This window comes from Garra rufa, chromosome 1, assembly GCF_049309525.1.
Source record: "Garra rufa chromosome 1, GarRuf1.0, whole genome shotgun sequence".
NCBI classification, from domain to species: Eukaryota; Metazoa; Chordata; class Actinopteri; order Cypriniformes; family Cyprinidae; genus Garra; species Garra rufa.
In genome coordinates, this window is record NC_133361.1 from 65,924,532 (window position 1) to 65,949,396 (window position 24,865).

Here is a 24,865-nt window from a genome sequence, read left to right on the forward strand (position 1 = left end):
TAGAAATCAATGAACCGTATTCATTTTCCCTGAAAAAAGTTTTTTTTTTTTTTAATACAAAATTGCTTTCATAAAAGAACATTACCACTGAAATAAGATCAAATACAGTCCATAGTATTCTAATATTTCCAGATTTATTCATTTTCAGTGTGAATCCCTGACAGTGTTTCAGTAACTTTCCAAAAGAGGAAGAAATAAATAAATAAACAAAATAACAAGAGATTGATTACTATAGTCAAAAGAGTGATAAATCAAATATGTCATCACACCCCCTTTGTAACAGTTACACAGCAGCATGAACTAGTTTAATGTGAATTCAATGGCAAGGTATATCAACATAAAACAGTGTTATAAATTTACATAAAAATCTAGAATAATATTAATAGATTCACAATGTTAATAACTTTAGAAAAGCATCATCATATGGATACGAAATTCTATTCTATATACAACATTTCTATGATATATTTGTGATTCTAGAGAGCAGTGCACCAATGGGACTTTTATTTTGCTCTGGTGATGTGACGTCATAAAGCTGCGCCTCGCTCCTCATCTGTTGTGATTCACCTAAAGAAAGGTTTGTGCTTTTAAAGTTTTTAAACCAATAGACATTGTTGCATCAATTAAAGCGTTTTTACAAGCTATGTAAAATAAATGTAATGCTTTATTTAGTGTCAGTGAAAACGTTAGCCTTTAGTAACAGAGAAGGTGCGTCTCATTTCTCTCTCTATATCATGAATCAGTCGTGTGATGATAAGAAGTGATGAGAGAAACTGAGAATCCGAATCATTTGAATCAAATCTTTTGTGAAATGATTCAGTGATTCGATTCAGCGGCACGCGGACTACAAACGACAACAACAAACACAAACGTGAATGACAACCGAGAATGATTTAATTAAAGTGTAGTATATTAGATATGGTGTACAAATAATTGAATACCATATCTAAATCAAAAATAGCCGGCCCAAGTATGAACCTTATGGGTAATTCGTCTTTTTTACAAATGTAAATATAAGTCTATTAACTCTGTCTAACTAGTGCACTGACTACTGAACTAGGAGCTGATTGAGACACACCCAGAGATTGAGTTTGCTTTGATTGTACTTTCTGTTAAATATTCTCATTAAACAGGACAAAGTGTAGAAACACACAGAAAAACTCCTGGAGAATCAACAGAGATCCATGTGACACACTATTATGAAGATGGCGTTTATTAAAGAGGAGAGTGAAGACATGAAGATTGAAGAAACATTGAAACATGAAGATACTGAGGAACAAAGAAAGATGGAGTTTATTAAAGAGGAGAATGAAGACATATTTAGAGTCAAGCATGAAGATACTGAGGAACAAACAGGTTGGTTGGTTTTTTACATTTTTTCTGTAACATTAAATCCGACATTTGCTTCTAAATTTAAAACGATTGATTTTCTAGCACTTTGGTAAATATGCAAAAGTCTCTAAGAAAATAATAAATTTTGCACAAAGCAAACCTTGAAAATGTGAGTAATTGTATTTGGTGACTGCATGCTGCCTACAAACAGTGCTGTAAATATAAAGCAAGTCTGACAATAAAAAAAGCCAAAACAAAAACACAAACAAGTTACATTTAGTTGTAATTATGTGAGGTGTAAGATTGTAATAGACCTTTCTCACAGAAACTGGAAATACGCAATCGCAGGGTATGCAGACTTCCTGTGTAATGTCAGCACAGAAGAAAGCCGGGTAATTTAAAATTAAAATGGAGAGAATCTACACAACTTCCCTCGCTCTTGCCAAAGATAACTTTTGCCGACCTGATAAGAGTCGTGGAGGAAAACTCCGTCACAAAGAGGAACAAATTGGATAAAGGATATACATTTTTCCATGAAGTTTATCTGGGACGTTCTAAAACGCTTAACGTGAAAAACGCTTAACGTGGCTTAACGTACGTAAAAAACGACCAGGAAATTTCTGTCAAACCTTACTTGTAACAAACACTAACTACTATCAAAAGAACAAACCCTTATTCCACAGATAAAGTGAATAATATCACGTTAAAGGTTGTATCAGCGATTTCTAGCCTAAAACATAAAGTGTCAATTTCAGCTTACCTTTCTTCACGATCCGCTCGCTGCCTGCCCCATAAATTGTCTGTGAAAAAACCGCGTCTCTCTGGTCAGCCTAGGGTCCGAGATATGCTAAAAAAAAACAATCGGCACTACCAACCTTTCCACACATAAACAAACATTGTTCCAACCAATCAGCGTCAGGGGTTTGGTGTTGTGGACTTTCGCTCCGCCTCCCTCACATCCCTGCACCAGTAGGAAAGTCCACAACACCAAACCCCTGACGCTGATTGGTTGGAACACTGTTTGTTTATCTGTGGAATAGTTAACAGCGTCGATTGTTTTTTTGGCATATCTCGGACCCTAGGCTGACCAGAGAGACGCGTTTTTTTCACAGACAATTTATGGGGCAGGCAGCGAGCGGATCGTGAAGAAAGGTAAGCTGAAATTGACACTTTATGTTTTAGGCTAGAAATCGCTGATACAACCTTTAAGTGTTTTCTCCCCCATAGAAGCCCATTATAAGGAAACTGCTTAACGTGGTTTAACTTACCTCAACAGCGACCAGGGAAGACCAATTTTCTGTTAAATTTCACTTATAATAAACACTTGCTGCTCTCAAAAGAACGAGCTCTTATTCAGCATATAAAGTGATCGCCCCCCATAGAAGTCCATTATACAAAAAAAAAGCTTAACGTGGCTTAAAATTTTACTTATATGGGGGGCGATCACTTTATATGCTGAATAAGAGCTTGTTCTTTTGACAGCAGCAAGTATTTATTATAAGTAAAATGTAACAGAAGTTTGGTCTTCCCTGGTCTCTGTTAAGGTAAGTTAAACCACGTTAAGCTGTTTCCTTATAATGGGCTTCTATGGGGGAGAAAACGCTTAACGTGATATTATTCACTTTATCTGTGGAATAAGGGCTCGTTCTTTTGATAGTAGTAGTGTTTGTTCCAAGTAAGGTTTGACAGAAACTTGGGGTTTCCTGGTCGTTTTTTACATACATTAAGCCACGTTAAGCGTTTTAGAACGTCCCGTTTATCCATAACTTTCAAGGTAAGTAACGTAGCTAACGTTAGAGAGCAATCAGGCTAACAAATTAGTGTGTACACTTAGACCCAGGACTAGGGTTATAAGGTTATGTATGGATAGTATAGAGGACATGTACAACTTTATTAAAGCAATATAGTCGTGATGTTACAAACAATATGACATTCACTGTCTGCCTTTGGTCTAAGTGAACGTCTTGTGAGTAGCAGCTAGCGACGATAGCCTAATATTAACATTAGCCGAATGCTGTCATCATCAGTTAACATTTTATTTTCGAATAGCTTGAACCCATTTTCGTTAGCAGGGAAGGAGTGGAAAGATAAATAAGGCTGCTTTTGGGCATTACAAGAACAGCCCAGTACGCTACAACAACTTTTGCTCGATGTTTGCGCCATCTTTGTTATTTAACTGGTTAACGGCATACCGGGGCGGAAATAGGTTTACACAGCAATTACGTATTTCCGGTGTAAAATACGGAAGTTGTGAGAAAGGTCTATTAGGGCTGTAACGATACGCAATATGAAATCGAAATCGCGACACTCAGATCCAGGATCCTGTGTCGCGGTGTGATAAAGGAGAATCGCGACATACCCCGTGACTACCTTTCCAATCATGTGACGCCTGCCTGCAAAAGTTGAGCTAGTTGAAGAAGAACGTGAGGAAACATGGCAACCAACCCAGAGATTGCAGACCCTCCCTCCTCATTTAAGTCAGCAATATACGGCAACATTTCAGAGCTGTATGATCCATAAAATACAGAGAAAGGCAGGCTATTAATAAAGAAAAAAAATCCAGTGTGTAAAATGTCATAGTAAACTGTGTCCAACATGAAAACCACGCTAGTCATTGTCCCATAAAATGACAAATAGCAAATAACACACAGTACTTTCATTACGTTTCATTTATTTTGTTTTTGTAATGTAAAATGAGACCTTGTTGTTTGCAATATGTTTACCCTGAGACCGCGTCGCGAACACCAGCTCGACCGCAAAACACTTTCACTATGAGAGAAAGCGGCAGCCGCGCAGAGATTCCACCGCTTCACGCGTCCCATGTGAAAGGGCTTTTAAACGGTCTTCAGACAGAGCGTGAACACAAAACGGGACCGTTTGAGAGCAGCGTCAGCGTGTACCGGATTGAGTCCAAAGAGCAAATACCCGTGCATGTCACCCGCACTGCACCTGACAGATAAATATTATTCCAACATTACGTCAGTTTCAGCGGGTCACCCGTCGGGTAGGACCCGTCGCACACACATAGAATCTTGCATCGCTAGCATGTTTAAAGAATTTGACATCTTGACAAGTTTAACACTATCATGTTAATTTTTTTTTTTTTAATTCAGTGACAGACAGACCTTATCAGTTCATTTTAATACAGAAGGTTTTTATTAAACCTTAAAATGCGACCTTGTATGAAAACTAAGAAAGCTGTTGAATTTTTTTTTTAAAATAAATCTTTTTTTTTTATTTAAATTTGTTCAAAATATCGTGATACGTATCGTATCGTGACCTAGGCATATCGTTACACCCCTAATTGTAATGTATTAGTTGTACACTTCTATATCTTGTATGTATAAAAAAGGAGGGAATAAGGGGGAAAAAGGGGGAAAGAAGAAGGAACAAAATATATATATAATAAATAGATAAAGAGAAAAAAATTAAGAAAATAATTCAAGTAATAATAATACAATTAAGTAAATAAATAGATGAGCGCTGTTCAGGAGCATCAGAGTGGAGCAGTAGGGCATATTTATAAAGAAGGTTCTGTATTTTATCATGAGAACAGTATAAACCAGTGGTTCTCAAACTGATGGAGGGGTACGTGAACAAAGTGCTGAGCTTAAAGTGCCCCAACTTAAAGTAACATTAAAGCAAGTATTTCTGACAAGCAAAATTTCACTTTTATTATAAAAACAGTTAAATGGGAGTAAATGGTCAAGTGACATTAAGTTACCTCATTTTTGCTGTGAAACCTGACTGCATTCACACCAGCAGCGTACGTATGATTGAACGCCCACAGAGTGCTGCTTTAGCAAATCATGCTGCTGTTCATTGTGTCTTTAAAGTAAACTTGTAGCACTTAATAGTAGGGGTCGACCGATTATCGTCCCGACCGATTATTGGCGCCGATATTAAGCCTTTTTACGATTATCGGAATCAGTTATTTTCAAAACCGATTTGCCGATTAAAATAATTTAATCTTGAAATGCGCTCTTTGGCTCCGACGCAGCCTGTCAGAGCTCACCACTCTGTGCCCTAGAGCAGTATCCGCCCACCGCGCATCTGATTTGTTGGGAGTCGCGAGCCCGACCAATCAACTCAAAGGCTGAAGGCACTGAAGACACAGAACGCTTGCTGGAGCTGCGAGCGGCAGTAATCAGTTGTCTCTCAAAGGTAAGTCAGCAGCAGACGTTGATTGTGTTTCAGTAATTCACAATCCTTTACGGTGAAGTTGCAAAAACACCTCAATGTTATCTTGATTTCCCGGATGCGGAAAACACGGACGGAATTGCGGAATCCAGTCATATACCGTATTTTCCGCACTATAAGGCGCATCTTCAATGAATGGCCTATTTTAACCCCTTAGCACGTACGATCACACCGGTGTGATTTGTCTTGGCTGGTCCCTGATGCGTACGATCACACCGGTGTGATTCGAACGTTTGCCACATCACGTCATCAGCTGCTGAATTCAAATCTGTTTTGGCGCGTTGGCTGGCTCTGAGCCAGATCGGATGCAGAGTGCTTGTCATATTATCACAACTATTCAGTGTTTTCAACCATATAATGCTTATGTGTATTTAAGTGTCTGAAACCTAAAATAAGTACCAGCAAAACCATACATTTATAGTTTGTAAAATACACACTGATGTCTATGGAAGCGGCAATAATGATCCTACAAATATATTCTGACAACATATTTCATTGATATCAAATACAGATTATGTAGGTAACTATAAAGTGCACACTCCTCTTCTCCCAGCTCACCAGAGACTTAATTTAATGTCTTTCGAGAGGAGAGGATGAATTAGCATGTTGTAAATCCCACAGCTCGGATTCAGCGCAAACAAACATGGCAGCGCCCATCACCCGGTACAGATTAACTAATGCGATCATAATAAAAGTATTTGGATTTTTAAATACATTTACTTGCACATATTTCGAAATCGGAATATCATATATTTCATAATATAGTGAGCATGCTTGTGAATATTAATAATAAAAAAGGAAAAACAACATAAAAGCGATCCATGTGTCTTACAGTGCTATTGTGGCTGCGGTGTGTCACATGACGCGTCATCAGTGATGCGAAACATTCTAAAATAATAAATTTGTCGCCTAAAAAAAACTCACTCTTTGGAGTTAGAATATTTTAAACTCGTGTGAAAATTAAAACCGTTTTCATATATAAGGCGCACAGAATAGAAGAGGCAGTCGGGGACGCATTCTGATTGGATGTTTTCCATGTTTTTTTATTAGTAAACTCATTTGTAAAAAAAAACGTATTTTATTAAAAGATAAATTAATGTTTTTATGCCTACATTTGCACTGCACTGTAAATTAAAACTAATGAAAATTTGTAGACACATATCGGTTCAAAATATCGTTTATCGGTGTATTTGATCTGTAATAATCGGTATCGCCATCGGCCCTGAAAAACACATATCGGTTGACCTCTACTTAATAGCATGAAGATCAAATGTTGACAGACTGTACATAGAGATCGATTTAAGAAACTCTCTTCGATACAGAAACATACAGTGTGACTTACTGCTTTTCATCTTTAAAATATGAGCAAGAGTGCAATTTTCTCTGAATATTCAAATGATTTCAAATGTTGATTTTCTAAATTAAACAAAAAGGCAATATTAAGTGAAGATTTTAAATTTTAAATGTAGCCTACATTTTAAACACAATATTATCAGATTTTACAACAAAGCAATAATAGATCCAACAAAATCCACAACAGAACTGGTGTGAGTCTCCAAGAAACAGCCGTGTTTCATCAGTGAATGAATCTGCAGCTTTCAAATTTTCAATGTCATTTTCATTTTGTCTGCATGTAAAGCCTGATAAAGCTACCAGTCTCGGATGGAGCATTGTTCCCTTGATCTGAGAGCTAAGGTCTCTTCTCTGTGAGCTCTGTGCGCAGTCATATCAGGTTCTTAGGCTTTTTTCCTCCTTGTTAGGCTGCTCCTGTCTTTGAGCTTCATTCTAGAGCAGGAGAACGAACTCCGGTCCTGGAAAGCCACCGTTCTGCAACCGTCCGTGACTGCCCTTATGGTTTAGTTGGCAGTGTCTCCTAACCTTAACTCAATTTATATCATGTTATGTCAAGCTCTGGGGCCTGTTTCAAAAAGACTCTAAGAAAAGCTGGGATTAAAGTCCAAAACCTGACTTGAGATAAACTAACAAATCAATCTGGGTTAAAGTAGTTCCATAAATGACCATTTAAGGTCACACAATCTCACTAATGTGATCCTGGTTCAGTGAGTGAAGGCAATTTGATGTGCACGCTTGTTTTTAAGCAGTCCTTAATGTCGGTTTAATACATATTGTTTAATACATTTGAGATGTTGTGTTTTCCTCAGGGCATATTCTTCATCTGTAAATGTTAGAAAGTCATGCAAACATATGAAGTTTACTGTCAGGAGTAGTGATGCTCCGATTGATCGGCCACCGATCATGATCAGCCGATATTGGCTAAAATAGCTTGATCGGTGAACCCCAAAAGCGCTGATCAAAAAAGCCGATCATTTGACGTAAATTACTCGCGTGACTTTTTCACACGTGCATGCACGCCGCACAGCTAAACAACAGTAGAGCGGAGCTTACCAGTGGCAACATGAGTACTAAATTCCTTATTCGTTTTGTAAGGGTAGTCTTATTATTGGGCATGTGACTAAGTTGTGCGTGTACAGAGCGCTGACTGTAGTTTTGGCAGAGAAGTTTAAGTTTACTTTCGGTTTCTTTCTCTGCCATCTTCAGTGAGTGGTAATTGTGCGTGCTTGAATGTAAATGAATGTATCTTTCTATACCCGTCATATTGCAATAATGTTACCGCTGTATGTCTGATTGTTGTCATCAGTACATGTTGTAGTTCAGTTCATACAGAATAGAAACGGTGCGCGTGTAATTCACGTGCGTATGTTTAGCGCCATTTTATCCCATCGTTATTCTAATGAACGCATATAGATGTTACTGAGGTGAATGTTTGTTTCCTATATACAGACGGATTCGGATATATCGTGTTTAATTCAGCCTAAACCACATTTTACTACCTTTATCCTAATGACTGCAATGCTGGATAATATAATCCTTACATCATCTTAAAAAGCAGCTACAAATAACAAGCAAAGAACATTTACATTATCAAAGAACTTCATCATTAACTAGTGTAGCCTAGTCTAGTGCGAGGAGCACTTTAAAAAACACTCCAGTTATAATCAGTTTATCTATCTACACTGTATGCTGAATAAAATCTCTTGCATGTGTCCACTCTATGCATGTGTTTATACCACGGCAAGTTTCTGAAGCATCCTAGAACCGACTCTCTGCACTAGATCGCTAAAGTTAGATGCCTTTTTGAGCAGAAAAGACTCCCTTTTGAGTCTTGCTATCGTCAAAGCCATCAGCAACTGGCGATATCTCTAACTATCATCGATGCACTGTACTATCGTCTACAACCCTAACTTGGTGTTTCTTCAAGATCTTGACTGTAGCCTATTTCTACAGTTACTTTTTCCCAATATAATTAATTTATAGTTAGTTTCATTTCTACAAATGGTGCAATCTCTGCTAGATTATAGATAAAAAGATTCCCATTCCCCTGCCATTCTGTGATCGGCAGTGATCGGCGTTTGGCAGATCAAGATCTTGGTGATCGGCCCCAAAAGTGCTGATTGGTGCATCTCTAGTCAGGAGAGGACAAAGGTTACACAAGTAAACGAGTGCTAAATGAGATCTAGCATACATGCATTACAAATCTACATGACTGGTGTTACCTGCTCTGTGGCATTAAACTGGGGTTAACTTTTATTTATTTGTTTTCCCACCTTAGGCCCAACAGCACTGAATGAAACTGAAGAGAAAGATCAGTTTGAAAATCTTCATGTTTTCATTACTGGAAAAGAATCATTTTGTTCCTTAGAGTCAGAAAATACATCTACACAAAAAAGAACTGGGAGTTTTTTCACTTGCTTTCAGTGTGGAAAGAGTTTCAATGAACAAGGAGAATTTGAAGTCCACAAGAAAATTCACACAGGAGAGAAGCCTTTCATCTGCCGACAGTGTGGAAAGCGTTTCAGTCAGAATTCAAACCTTAAAGTCCACATGAAAATTCACACAGGAGAGAAATGTTTCATCTGCCGACAGTGTGGAAAAAGTTTCAGTCAGAATTCAAACCTTAAAGTCCACATGAAAATTCACACAGGAGAGAAATGTTTCATCTGCCGACAGTGTGGAAAGAGTTTCAGTCACAAAGGAAACCTTAAAGTCCACATGAAAATTCACACTGGAGAGAAGCCTTTCATCTGCCAACAGTGTGGAAAGAGTTTCAGTCAAAAAGAAACCCTTAAAAAGCACATTAAAATTCACACAAGAGAGAAGTCTTTCACGTGCCGTCAGTGTGGAAAGAGTTTCAATGAACAAGGAGAATTTAAAGTCCACAAGAAAATTCACACTGGAGAGAAGCGTTTCATCTGTCAACATTGTGGAAAGAGTTTCAGTCACAAAGGAAACCTTAAAGGCCACATGAAAGTTCACACTGGGGAGAAGCCTTTCATCTGCCAACATTGTGGAAAGAGTTTCAGTCACAAAGGAAACCTTAAAAAGCACATTAAAATTCACACAAGAGAGAAGTCTTTCACGTGCTGTCGGTGTGGAAAGAGTTTCAATGAACAAGGAGAATTTAAAGTCCACAAGAAAATTCACATTGGAGAGAAGCGTTTCATCTGTCAACAGTGTGGAAAGAGTTTCAGTCACAAAGGAAACCTTGAAAGTCACATGAGAATTCACACTGGAGAGAAGCCTTACACATGCAGTCAATGTGGAAACAGTTTCAGTCAACGAGGAAACCTTGACAATCACATGAGGATCCACAATAGAGAGAGCCTTTTTACCTGCCAACAGTGTGGAAAGAGTTTCACTCTAAAAGAAAATCTTAACAGGCACATTAAAATTCACAAAAGTGAAGGCTGACAGATCCCCTCAGTGTGGAAAGAGTTTCAACCAAAATGTATAAAACAGTTTTGGTCCTTGATTCTGATTGGTTGAGCCACATCTGAAGCTGTCGTAAATTACTCTACAAACCGACATTCTTTGTTGCTCGGAAAAAAAACAATGTAGGGTCTGGACCAATCAGACGCACAGTTCATTTATTAGATCCACCAAATAATCAATTTTTCATTAGATTAACAAATGAACACACACCCCCTTCACCCAATCCACAAAACTGGCTACCATGATGTCTTCAAATGGTCTTACTATGGCATCCAGGACTCCTCTGCCATAATCTTTACCACTCAAAAGTATGTAGAGAGAATTTTCCCCAACTAATACTCTAAAAAAGGACACATACTGCCATAGGAACTGACTGCTTTCATTAATTTTTAGAAAAACCTTTCTGTGAAGAAACACACATATCTTTAGATCATTGTGTGTTATTACTGTTAATTTATTTTGTATTGTGTAATGTTTTAATGCATGTGTTATAATAAATCACTATGTAGTATAACCACACAAAATGTTTGTTCTCGTTGAATTTGTTGATCTGAAAGATCTTTAGTAGTTTTTACATGAACAACCAATCCCAGTACATATGCAAATACCATGCTTACAAAGAGTCGTAAACTTTCCCTCCAAAAGCAAAAGTCACCATTGGCTCTCTAGCCTCCCAATTATCAATTACCCTGGCCTCCCACTTAACTTTATCTCCTGACTGTGACCCCTATAGGAGATAAAGGCTCAGTTCTCCAGGCTTTTCTCAGTTCTTTTAGTGCCTTGTCTCATCACCTTGACATCTTCTGGTTGATAAGTCCCAGAGCCGATGCTGCTGTGCCTGGGAGGCCTTAAACTCCTAGGAAGATGAGGAAAATCCCATGCCCTGGAGGGCCTCCGGATGTTTGGGGACCGGGTCTCCTCCATGTCTGCTTCATGCCTTGCGGGACGGGGCTATGGTTCCCACACACTATTAAACATTTACATGGAGGAACCTTATGAACACAAGTGCGCTCACACACACTGGTGCACACACAAGCATTCACATTGGTGTAAAAACAGGTGCTCACAGACACATTTAAAGGAAAAAACAAAACAAAATGGAAGTGATGTTATCAGCACAAATAGACTGATCCACTTATTAAAAAAAAGAAAGAAAAACTCCCAATCACCACAGAGTCAGGTCATCTTTGGAATTCATTGCTCCTTAAACCCAGAAAAGACTGGGGGAAACTCGTTAATGACCAAGGCAATGCAAGGATCATACATTTAACTAAAAAAACATATTTGTTTAATTTGTTTAAAAAGTTTAATTTGTAAACCCTGTTGTAAAACGGCACTGATGGTTTCATTCAGGTGGTTAACTGACTTTTTTTCATAGCCTCATTTTTCTTGTTTCTCTAATGGCTCCATTTATCCAATCTGACTTGCCCTTCCTCCATGTATGAGTGATTGTATGTTTGTTGTTTAGATTAGTCAAGCGTTAGTCCTTTATTAATAAAACTCTTGTGCACAAATGAGTCTCTGATTCTGCCTTGTAAATTAATGTCCCTTTACGATTCTGATCAAGCTACATGCTCTAATGCATTATTATTGTAAGAATATTATTTTTTTGTGGCCAAGAAAATATCATTGCTTAGAGTTACTGTGAAATTAACCTGAATGTTCACTGGACGAACAGCTTAGTCGATGGTGATATTTAATTCTGCTACAGTTAATACTGACAGCTGACATAAATAATTGTTATCATAATTAGTCATAAATTAATTATTTATATACATTTCCCTCTTGAGCTAATTCACAACAACTATTTGTGAGGAACTACAGTTAAAGTCAACAGTTTACATTTCCTTTTCAGAATCTGCAAAATACTCCCTTGTGAAAAAAACCCATAAAGGATTCTAATTAGAATTTCTATCATATTTTGGAAGCGTTCCTTGAATTCCATTAGGAATTGTCTAATAGGACAAGACATACATTTCCTGTAGGATAATTTCTACATGATTTAATGGGATTCAATTTTATCTTGAATCTCTTAAAAAGTACTACTTTTTCATTGTATCTATTACTAACAAATAGTTTTTGCAGTTTACTTAAATTCACCTTGATGTACTTTCAGTTGCATAACCTACATTAGTGCACAGCATTAGTGCAAAGATTTCTAAGGAACTGATAAGATTGATGATACAAAAGACATTTCAAAAGTATTTTAACTCTTTCCCTGGCAGCATTTTTTTTCAAGTTGCCAGAAACTGCCAGCATTTTCGACAGTACCGTGTTTTAGAATCACACAATATGTAGGATTTTATTTCATATTTGCTGGGTTTTTGAGCATTGTACACCCTGAAAGTGAGGTGCCCACGCCTATTGATGCATTGTTGCAAAGTTTTGCATCAGTGTTATGCTGATACGGTTCATGGAATTTGGACAAGAGGTGATTTAAAAAGGGCAAGACTTTTGTAGAGCCTGTCAGTGTCACTGGCTGGCCTTGCTGTATTATCATTGAAGTGAAGAAATAGTTTGCTGGCAGTTCATTTCATGAGATTCAGGATCTTCAGCTAGATGGCTCACAGCGGACCCTGTGTGGTCGGCAGCAGGACCAAGTTGACGTGCTTCACTAGTCTGACCTGTTTTGTACCTGTAAATAATTATATGAATTATATGTATAGATCACCCCTATACAACAACGTTTCACTTGAACACCTGACAACTGGACAATGTTTTTGTAATGTATTTACTGATTCAGGAATGTCATAGGAAATTTTCAACATTGAAGACATGTCAGAACTGCCTAGAAGCCTTGTTATTTACTCCGATATTGCTAATACTTTTTAGAATTTAATACACTGATGTAAAAACTTTTAGTAGCTAAGTTTGACTGTAATGCAGTGATGTCTGTTGTTGCTTTGGTAGTGGTCACATCCACTGCTGCTCTGAGCTCTGGATCGGCTGCTGTCCGTGGTGCTGAAGCTCCACAGCTTCACAAATCAAGAATTAAGCCAGACCTGCAGCCTCCTTGACAGGGATAGGAACGTAGATTTTATGATCACTCTCTGTTGTTGTTTTGTTATTTTTTTTATTTTTTTGCAGAGATAAAGTCACAAGTCAAAAATCAACAACAAGACACTAACATTCTGTTTTTTTTTTTTTTTTTTTTTTTGCACATTGTCAGACACAGTAAGAATGGTACATACAAGGCAGAGGAAGTTAAGAGCAAAGAAGAATTACGAAAGTGTTAAGCCAAACATAAAAAATAAATAAAGATCAAGATCAAAACTTGTTGGTTATCCCAAATCCAGCTAATCATATACAATCTTAATTAGATTAGTAAGAGATTAATAAAAATTAACAACAAAATGTATAATTTTGTGTGAGACACAGATACAATTATACAGATAATAATACATAATCCACAAACTGGCAAACACTGATTGATTACATACCTTGTGGGTAGATGGAAACTGATGCAAAGAAAAAAACACAGAGAAGATAACACAAGGACAGCTGTGAAAACCAAAGGTAGGGACAATGAGAGACAGGTAGTTTATAGATAAATGTAAGGCTAACATATTCATACTAAAAGCCCCCCAAAATTTTGCCCCTATTTTGATATGTTTGTTCCAGCAAGTTTTAGTCCCCATTATAACTATTAAACACACACTAAAATCCAAAAATTATAGTAACAGCACTAAAATCATGATCAGTTTATAAAAAGTTTCAACACAAGGATTGTTTAGCTTCAGTTCTGTGAGTTTATAATTATGAGTCATAATTTTAAGGAAATGCATGCTCTTTATTATTTTATTTGCTCATGTGTTTGCTTTTTAACAAATACATCAACTATATATGTTTATAGCAGTTGTAAACAGGGATTAATTCAACTATTTCAACTATCTGAAGGGTGGGTTTCCTATAAACCATCACTGTTCATTTGACTGGAGAGAATACAAGCTTACACCTCTTTTGTCAATGACTGTGTCACACCCCCACCAAACACAACACAATACACCACACCACGCCAGAAACTTAATAGTTACTTGAGTAAGAGTAAAAAAGCATCCAATGGAAAAAGTACACAAGTTGCTAGTTACTAGTTACTTCTGATCTGAATGATATGAAGTGAAAACCCTGAATTTCAAACTGTTTGAAAAACCTCCACACAGAGGCATAAGCCCAAAGCGTAAGCAAACTAAGCGGCTGCTTGGGGCCCCCAAGAGTACATGAAATTACATCGTTTTTTATTTTAATTTTTTATTTATATTTATATTTCAATGGATATTATACTGGTAATGAAAACCATTATTCAATTAAAAAAAAACAAAGCAATATTATTCTAACTGGCTGCTGCAGGATGCATGCATGGTTGGAGTGTGACAGCCATACGATGCCTGACTGAGGTAACTTAAAGGTGCAGTGTGTAGATTTTTTGCGGCATCTGGCGGTGAGGTTGAATTGCAACCAACGACTCCGTCCACCGCTCAATCCTCCCTTTACTGAAGCTACAGTGGCCGACACAGGTTTAAGATTTTGTCGTTTTAGACAGCAAAGAATAATGAAGTTTATTTTAAAATGTAAATTAGGGAATTAGATTTACTTGATAATTCAATAAAACGTTGTTATTGTGTATATTACTTTACTTGTTTATCATTGTGTCAGTGTTTTTTTTCTAGAACAACAGTGCTGAAACGCGATCTGTAGAGCAGTTTGTCCGTTTAGGGCTACTGTAGAAACAATACGGCGACTTCCATGTGAGGAGACCCACGGTGTATGTAGATATAAACTGATAATTCTAAGTTAATAAAAACATAATGGCTCATCATGTAAGGTCTTTATTCACCCCGAAAACATAGTTATGTATATTATATTGCATATAACCCACACAATTACAGCCTATATGAATACACACAAATGTAAACAAATAATATGTATTTATTGAAATTCATAATATTAAAGTAAGGCAAAGATAATAAATATGATATTTCATAATGTTCAAATGAGTTCAAATGTATTACATGTGACTTCACAGAAACACGAACATCTATATACGGTATAGTCCTGATGCGGCCCCCTTTAAGAAATCCGAATGTAGCGCGCCTGCAACTGTAGCGAGCATCATTTGAAAATAACGGTCGAAGCGGAAAAGTAGCGAGTGATTAACGGTGTTTAACTTGTTCAAATTTGATTTCAAAGACACCAAAAATGAAAAAATAATAACATTTATCTGGTCTGTCTCCTAAACCAACAATTGGGTGATATTGGTGAGTTGTTGAACTCGCGTTTGATTGTATCTGCTGATTAGCACAGCAGCTAATGTAGACTATCCATGTTCCGTGCACAAACGATGTTCCGTACAGATTACCTTTTACTGCCGATCGCTGAATAAATACTTCCGGGTCATACATAAACTATATATCTGTGTCATCTTCATTTCTCCCTCTTTCACCCCCGATCACGACAGAGACACTCCCACCATTTGTTCCAGAGAGATTTCGGTAAGTTTGTTAGGTCCACCCACTGCGCTTGAAAATGGATGCCGGTCTAGCTAAACGTGAAACTGGCACTTGGGAGGGGAGACAACTAGAGCAGCAAAAATGTGCATTTCCGTTAAATTTATGGATCTCACCGTATTACAGTCTTTATAAAATGAATTTTAAGTTATCACAACCTTTTGTTAAATAAATGCTTTGAAATGGGAATATTTAAACGTCAAATGTGGGCGATGACCACTTGGTGCCACTCTCCGTCTGAGACAGTCAGCAGACGCGGTTTGCCAGTTAGCATTCATGTTAATTTAAAAAGAAAAAAGTTGGCATTAATTTAATGTTACATGAATTTAATGTTTTAACATTTTAAATTGTCATTCTTTAACAAATTAAACATGAAATAAAACTGAATTGTAACGTAACATTATTTTATTGGCAACTTTTCAGTTATTTAATTTATCATAAAGTCAGAAGCAATGATAGGTTATTCAGAAAAGTTATTTAATAAGAGTTCATATAAGACATACAATTTCATAATTCATAATATAACAATTTGAAAAACAATTTCACACAATTGACACAAATAATGTTAATTTAAAGGAAAGTCAGTAAAGCAAAAGGAAAAGAAAGATATCAGGAAAGAAAAAACAATATTCAAAGGAGAAATCAAATGAGGCAGTTGAGGAAGTGAAGGCAGGGGCAAGTTTAAGGGCAACTGCAAAAAAATACAGCATTCCCCACACTACTCTCCAGGACTATAAAAAAATAAATATGTCCACAACCCTCATCCTATGTCCACAACCCTCATCCTAACCAACCCTCAGCGCCCCCTATGGTGTCAAGGATAAGGGTTACATGGACTCGGAGCTCTTTTTAAAATGGCTCAGCCATTTCATTAAATATGCTCCTGAGGAGAGACCACTAATTTTAATCATGGACCAACACGAGACACACATTTCAAAAGACCTAATCATGGTCTGCAGGGAAAACCAAATTGAAATTCACTGCCTACCTTCCCACACAACACATATTCTGCAGCCCCTTGACATTGCAGTCTTCAACCCACTGAAGACTGCTTTCTCCACTATGGCTTCCAGGATGGGTCACCACTCCTCAAACATGTCTACCCCACTGCAGTCACAGCCCAAAACATTAAGGCTGGGTTTCGCAAGGCTGGCATCTTTCCTCTCTCCAGGGCTGCTGTGGACACAACCCAGGTATTTTGACAATTCATCCTCTAAGTTACTTACATTTCTTTCCAAGTGTGTTAATGAGTTTTACATACATTTTATTTTATTAGGTGGAAAGAGTGCTTCCATCTGCAGATGGAAATTATGCCACACCATCCAGCGCTCCCGCCACTCCGTCAGACACACCAACCAGCTCTGCCACCACAACATCCATCACTCATTCACCCACACCATCCAGTGCTCACGCCACTCTCACCTTCACGTCCAGCACTCAACCTGATGACAGATTAAGCACAACTCAAACACCTTGTCCCACCTGTAACCGGGTGGCTCCCAAAAATTACCTGGTGGCAGCAGGCGTAATAGCCGAGAGTCTGCCTAATGTCCTCATGAGTCCAGCCCTGGAGTGGAAAGAAAAGGTGAGGCGTCGCATTGCCAGCCCGTGTCATCACCAGCGACGAGTATTTCAACCTACTGGTAGAAAAAGAAACTGAAGGAAAAGAGAAGGAAGAAAACAAAAGAAAGTGCAAGGAAGAGATGGCAAAAAAGAAGGAGGAAAAGAGGCAAGCCCAGGAGGCCAAACGTCAAAAGAGGCAGGCACCTCCTTCTCAGACGGGAGATGGAGAACACTGTGCTGTCTGCCGTAGAGTGGTCCCACCTGGCTCAGAAGATGAGGCCATTGATGAATGGCTCCAGTGTGATCTGTGCCAATTGTGGTTCCACTTGGTGTGTGCAGAAGTGGAGGAAGTGCCAGACACCGACTGGCTGTGCCATAAATGTTGTCTGTCAACATAAAACACTCACCTGAGAAATGTCTCCACAAGGTCAAAATCTACTGGTATTCCTATCCTTGTGGGGACACACACACACACACACACACACACACACACACAAATGTACATAGTGCACACTGAAAATCAATGTTATTTGCAGTTATACTATTGTCAGTTTGGTGTTTAATGTAAATAGTTGTAAACAAACACACACACACACACACACACACACACACACACACACACACACACACACCTGTATCCTGTTCATTTATGTGTGTTAAAGTTTTCAAATTGGTTAATCATTAAATATTTTAAATCAGTTCAAATTGTTTGTCCTTGTTTATCTTCAGAAACACATGGTATGTTAACTTAATGCTATTTACTAACGTTTCACATGGTTCTTAACCCATATGCCATAATATTGCGACACGATCAGGCCTAGCTCGCGTGGTCATCTAGCTTATTTAAGTAGCAAATAACTTGACTTTTAAACAAATAAAAGGGTACTCACCTTCCTTATTAATTTAAATGTTGTTTTCTTCAGTAAAAACAAATAAATGGCACACTGTTGATCCGTTAAATGTTCATTTTTGTCATTGAAATCAAGATGCGCACACTGTACGGAACACCATCGTAAGCCTGTACGGAACATCGTTAATGCTTATCATCTTCCGTACACGTGCGGATAGGGCTGGGTATCATTCCAAAATGTTCGATACCGATACCCTGAATTCGATACCGGTTCCGAACAATACTTTTTTTCTATAATTTTATTTTAAGAAATGTATTTTAACAAGATTACTTTTCAGGATGTTTGTGACACTTTCACATCAGGCTTATCTCTAAGACCAATAAACAAAGGAACAAAAGCACAAAATGAACAAAGTGTAGTTAACACAATATATCAGTGAATGTTTTTATAATAAAGTTCAAACAGTTTTAACTCAATCAGATTTAAGTATTTGTGAGGCTCACTGCTGCTTAAAGGTTTAGTTCACCCAAAAATTTGAATTCTGTCATTATCTACAAATGAAGATATTTTGGATTTAATCCAAGAGCTTTCTGATCCTCCCATGGATAAATCTTTGAATATAAATCTTTGAATTTTGTTTACTTTGCACACAGAAGTATTCACATTGACTTATTTTGACTATGTTTTTGGTTCCTTTCTGGGCATTGAAAATGCATATCCAGTAAATATAGGAGGATCAGAAAGCTCTTTGATTAAATCCAAATGATCTTCATTTGTGTTCTGAAGATAAACAAAGGTCTCATGGGTTTGGAACAACATTAGGGTGAGTAATTAATGACAGAATTTTCATCTTTTGGTGAACTAACCTTTTAAGATCACCTGAAATCACTCAACAGTTCTTCTTCAGAAAAATTAGCATGTAGCACTGATATTGATTCTTCATGGTCGATTTTGATTGCTGATGTTTTACAAGTAAATGGGCTGATTCTGAAAGCCTTTTTAATATATTTAGTTTACACCTTAAGCAAGGGACAAGAATGAATGATAATATGAGTACATGAACAAGATGTTTATTATAAGTACAGACATTTAAATTAGAGGCAACCACTGCATTTAGATTAAAATCTAAATAAATGACAAAATATATTATAAATAACAAAAAATAAACGACACAGTTCTTTCTTAGTGGTGTATTAAACTAGAGTGGGCCCAGTCAGCAAATTTCCTCTGGGCCGGATCTGGCCCATACCAACAGCTAAAGTGTGGCCCAGATAAGTTTAGGTTCCCCGGCCCAAAACTGGTCCACATCTTTTTACCCAGAACCGAACCAAAACAGTGCCATAACCCAACCTAAAATGAGCCAAATCATGAAAACAGATGTGGCTGATATATGGATCTTATGTGGTATTCTTATATGGCTGGGTTCTGTAAAGGGCAATGGCCCCTATGTGGACCACATGTGGCTGATAGATCAAAAGCCATAATTTAACCATATTTATGCCACACCTATTATTTATTTAAAATACCAATTACACAGTAAATCTTAAACATGTATTAAACACAAAATTGATTCACAGACATTTTTAATATAATACAATTTTAATAACAGAAGTACAATACAGAACATAAAATGTGGTGTAAATGTCAAATGAGTAAATAAATGTACAAAAATGGATACTTTTAGTAAGTCTCACCAGCCTTTCTTTCACAATCTGCCAGGAAAAAAGAGAGAAAAAAGATTATTAGCATATCATAATTAGTATTAGATATTATTTGAATATTAAAACAAGCCATGACATGAGTGCTCGCTGGTGGTAAAGGTAATCCTGTTTTATTAGCATTTTTCGACGGTATTCAAACTAATTGAGATTACGTGAGATGAAAGATTTGTTAGTTTTTAAATCACGTTAAAACTAGTAGAAAGGAGAAAGGATGATCCTGTTTGTCCTAGCGCGCACCTTGAGTTGAAGCTCCGTCGAGTCAAATTACTATTTTCTATTTTTAAACCTAAAAACAATTCTATACACCATCATTTTTTGTTTTTCATAACATGTGAATATACCCGTCGTGTGGTACAACAAAAACAATCGGAACGCCTTGTTATCATTAGTTTTTATTTTTGCTTTCCCGAGTCTGCTACTAAGCTAGCTTATAACCCGTTTAGCTTTGCCAGCGTGGCCGCATCGTGGCTAATCTTGCATGCATCGTTTATTCTCTATTCACAAACACTTAAACTGCTTACTCACTGTTACTTGCTTTAATGGCGAATTTGTGTCTACCTTTGAGTGCAGGTGAAGACACGTTCGAGCTGCACTCGGTGATGGAGCTGGAGGCAGTGGAGAAGCAGATCCAGGAGCTCCAGGCGAAACAGATTGAACTGCGAATCCGAAAGGATTCACTCGAATCTGTCCGGGTAAGTGTACAGCTCAATCCTAACACTCCCATAACCTCTACTCCGTGTGATTCTCTGCACAGATCCGCCGCACCCAGGACGCGATCCTCCCAGATGTCGTTCACTCCGGCGCCGGGACACCACGGACCCTGGGTGCAGCAGCAGAGGAAAGCGCGAGCCAAACCCCGAGCCAGGACCTCTCCCCCTCCGCAGCCCCCGGTCTTCGAGATCTCCACCCGGAACCGCTTCGCTCCCCTCCGCGAGACGGAACGCGACGCTGTGATCGTCGGAGACTCCATCATCCGGTACGTTCGTGCTAACTTAGCTAACGGTAAAGTGCACACTCGTTGTCTACCAGGTGCTCGCGTTCTTGATGTCTCTTCACAGATACCTGCCATCCTGAAGGACGATGTGAGCGTCGGCGCGATCGTCCTGCACGCAGGGGTGAACGACGTCAGGCGGCGGCAGACGGAGGTCCTGAAGAGGGATTTCAGGAGCCTGATCGAGACGGTACGCAGCACAGCGCCCGCAACGAGGATCATCGTGTCAGGACCGCTTCCCACGTATCGACGTGGACATGAAAGGTTCAGTAGACTTTTTGCTCTAAATGAATGGTTGTTGTCATGGTGTAAAGAACAAAAACTGCTCTTTGTTAATAATTGGAATCTTTTCTGGGAGCGCCCTAGGCTTTACCGCGCTGATGGCCTGCACCCCAGCAGAGTCGGAGCAGAACTCCTGTCGGACAACATCTCCAGGACACTGCGCTCCATTTGACTAGTAAGCAATTCTTCAAATAGTTGTGATGATGGCTTTTGTCATGCACATTTAAACGATAGTATTGGTGCTGTCCAACCTATAAAGACTGTGTCTGTTCCTCGAATAGTGAGGTCAAAACTAAAATTTAATGCAGGATCTAGAACAAATCTAATCGTGATTAGACCAAAAAAATGCACAATAAATGAACAAAATCAATTTTTAAAGCTTGGGCTCCTAAACATTAGATCACTCGCACCCAAAGCACTTACTGTAAATGAAATAATCACAGATAACAGTTTTGATGTACTCTGCTTGACTGAAACTTGGCTAAAACCAAACGATTATATTGGTCTGAATGAGTCTACTCCACCAAACTACTGTTATAAGCATGAACCCCGTCAGATCGGCCGTGGCGGTGGTGTAGCAACAATTTATAGTGATATTTTCAATGTTACCCAGAAAACAGGGTACAGGTTTAATTCATTTGAAGTACTTCTACTCAATGTTACTCTGTCAGATATGCAAAATAAATCTCTCCGATCTCTTGCTCTGGCTACTGTGTATAGACCTCCAGGGCCGTATACAGATTTCCTAAAAGAATTTGCAGATTTCCTTTCGGACCTATTGGTTAATTTTGATAAAGCATTAATTGTTGGAGATTTTAACATTCATGTTGATGATACAAATGATGCGTTAGGACTTGCGTTTAATGACCTGTTAAACTCTTTTGGAGTCAAACAAAACGTCACTGGGCCCACTCATCGTTTTAATCATACACTAGATCTAATTATATCGCACGGACTTGATCTTACTGATATAGATATCGTACCTCAAAGCGATGATGTTACCGATCATTTCCTTGTATCGTGCATGCTGCGTATCACTGATGTTAACTATATAGCTCCGCGCTATCGTCTGGGCAGAACTATTGTTCCTGCTACCAAAGATAGTTTCGCAAATAACCTGCCTGATTTATCTCAGCTGCTCTGTGCACCCATAAATAAACATGAACTAGACAAAATGACTAGTAACATAGGCACTATCTTCTCTAATACATTAGAAGCTGTTGCCCCAATCAAGCTAAAAAAGGTTAGAGAAAAACGTACTGCGCCATGGTACAACAGTAATACCCATTCTCTCAAAAAAGAAACTCGTAATCTTGAGCGTAAATGGAGAAAAACTAACTTAGAAGTTTTTAAAATTGCATGGAAAAACAGTATGTCCAGCTATAGACGGGCTTTAAAAGCTGCTAAAGCCGAGTATATCCACCAACTCATAGAAAAAAACCAAAACAATCCAAGGTTTTTATTTAGCACAGTGGCTAGATTAACAAATAACCGAACACCTCCTGACCTGAATATTCCTGCACAGTTTAACAGTAACGTCTTTATGAATTTCTTTACTGATAAAATAGACAACATTAGAAATACAATAACTAATATAGATACTACAGCAACTGATACTTCAACATTAGTCATTACACCCAAAGAAAAACTCCAGTGCTTTACAACTATAGAACAGAAAGAATTAAATAAACTTATCACCACATCTAAACCAGCAACATGCCTATTAGATCCTGTACCCACTAAATTACTAAAAGAGTTGTTACCTGTAGCAGAAGTACCGCTTCTTAATATTGTTAACTCATCGTTATCTTTAGGCCATGTCCCAAAACCATTCAAACTAGCGGTTATTAAACCTCTAATTAAGAAACCACAGCTAGACCCTAGTGAACTGGCAAATTACAGACCCATTTCTAATCTTCCATTTATGTCTAAAATCCTAGAAAAAGTTGTGTCTGCTCAATTGTGCTCCTTCTTGCAAAATAATAATATCTTTGAAGAATTTCAGTCAGGTTTCAGGCCCTACCATAGCACAGAAACTGCACTTGTAAAAATCACAAACGACTTGCTACTTGCGTCAGATCAAGGCTGCGTCTCATTGCTAGTTTTACTTGATCTTAGTGCTGCGTTCGACACTATAGATCATGAAATACTCATAGATCGATTACAAAACTATACAGGTATTCAAGGGCAGGCTTTAGGATGGTTCAGATCATACCTGTCCGATCGCTACCACTTTGTTTATTTAAACGGGGAGTCATCACAGCTAACACCAGTAAAGTATGGAGTGCCACAAGGATCTGTCCTAGGTCCACTACTATTTTCAATTTACATGTTACCCCTCTGTAATATTATTAGGAAATATGGGATTAGTTTCCATTGTTATGCTGATGACACTCAACTATATATTTCAACAAGACCAGATGAAACTTCTAACTTAGCAAAGTTAACAGAGTGTGTTAAAAATGTGAAAGACTGGATGACCAATAATTTTCTACTGTTAAATTCAGATAAGACTGAGATATTACTTATTGGACCAAAAAACAGTACACAGAATCTCTTAAACTGCAACTTGCAACTAGACGGATGTACTGTTATTTCCTCTACAGTCAAAAATCTAGGTGTTATATTAGACAGCAACCTGTCTTTTGAAAATCATATTTCCTATGTTACAAAAACAGCATTCTTTCATCTTCGAAACATTGCTAAGCTACGGAACATGTTACCTGTTTCTGATGCAGAAAAGTTAGTTCATGCATTCATGACGTCTAGACTGGACTATTGTAATGCACTACTAGGTGGTTGTCCGGCTTCTTCAATAAATAAGCTACAGGTAGTCCAAAATGCAGCTGCTAGAGTCCTTACCAGATCAAGAAAATATGATCATATTACCCCAATTTTACAGTCTCTACACTGGCTACCTATTAGGTTCCGTATCACTTACAAAATATTACTTCTTACCTATAAGGCCCTTAATTGTTTAGCTCCTGCATATCTAACTAGTCTCCTACTACGCTACAATCCCTCACGCTCCCTAAGGTCGCAAAACTCTGGACTTTTAGTAGTACCTAGGATAGCAAAGTCCACTAAAGGAGGGAGAGCCTTTTCTCATTTGGCTCCCAAACTCTGGAATAGCCTTCCTGATAACGTTCGGGGTTCAGACACACTTTCTATGTTTAAATCTAGATTAAAGACTCATCTCTTTAGCCAAGCATTCACAAAATGTATCTCATAACGTTGTAATTTCAGTTACATCTGATCAAATGCACATTAATATTCTTCAGCTTGGGCTAAACCATCATTTTTGTTTGGTCGGAAGTTGGAACAGCAGCTACGCTAATTATTTCTCTGTTTCTCTGTCTTTGCCACGGGATTTACATCCCGTGGTAACTAGGATTTACACAAGATTCAGCCCGGATTCAGATGAAGAGATGATGCCAACCCCTCAGAGGACCGCAGATGATGCCAGCCTTGAAACAACATACAGCACTACATAATTTTCCTACAAGTTTGATTACAGCACATAACCATTGCAATTAGTGTTCATCATCTGTTTAATTACACAGTTACTGATTTAATATTTATATCATATGTACATCGACTCAACATACAGTATTCACCACTAATAAGCTA

At 38.0% G+C, this 24,865-nt stretch overlaps 1 pseudogene; it reads left to right on the plus strand.

Moving 5' to 3' along the window:
* The window catches only part of LOC141318658 (uncharacterized), a 530,387-nt pseudogene that overhangs the window by 407,895 nt on the left and 97,627 nt on the right, over window positions 1-24,865 (plus strand).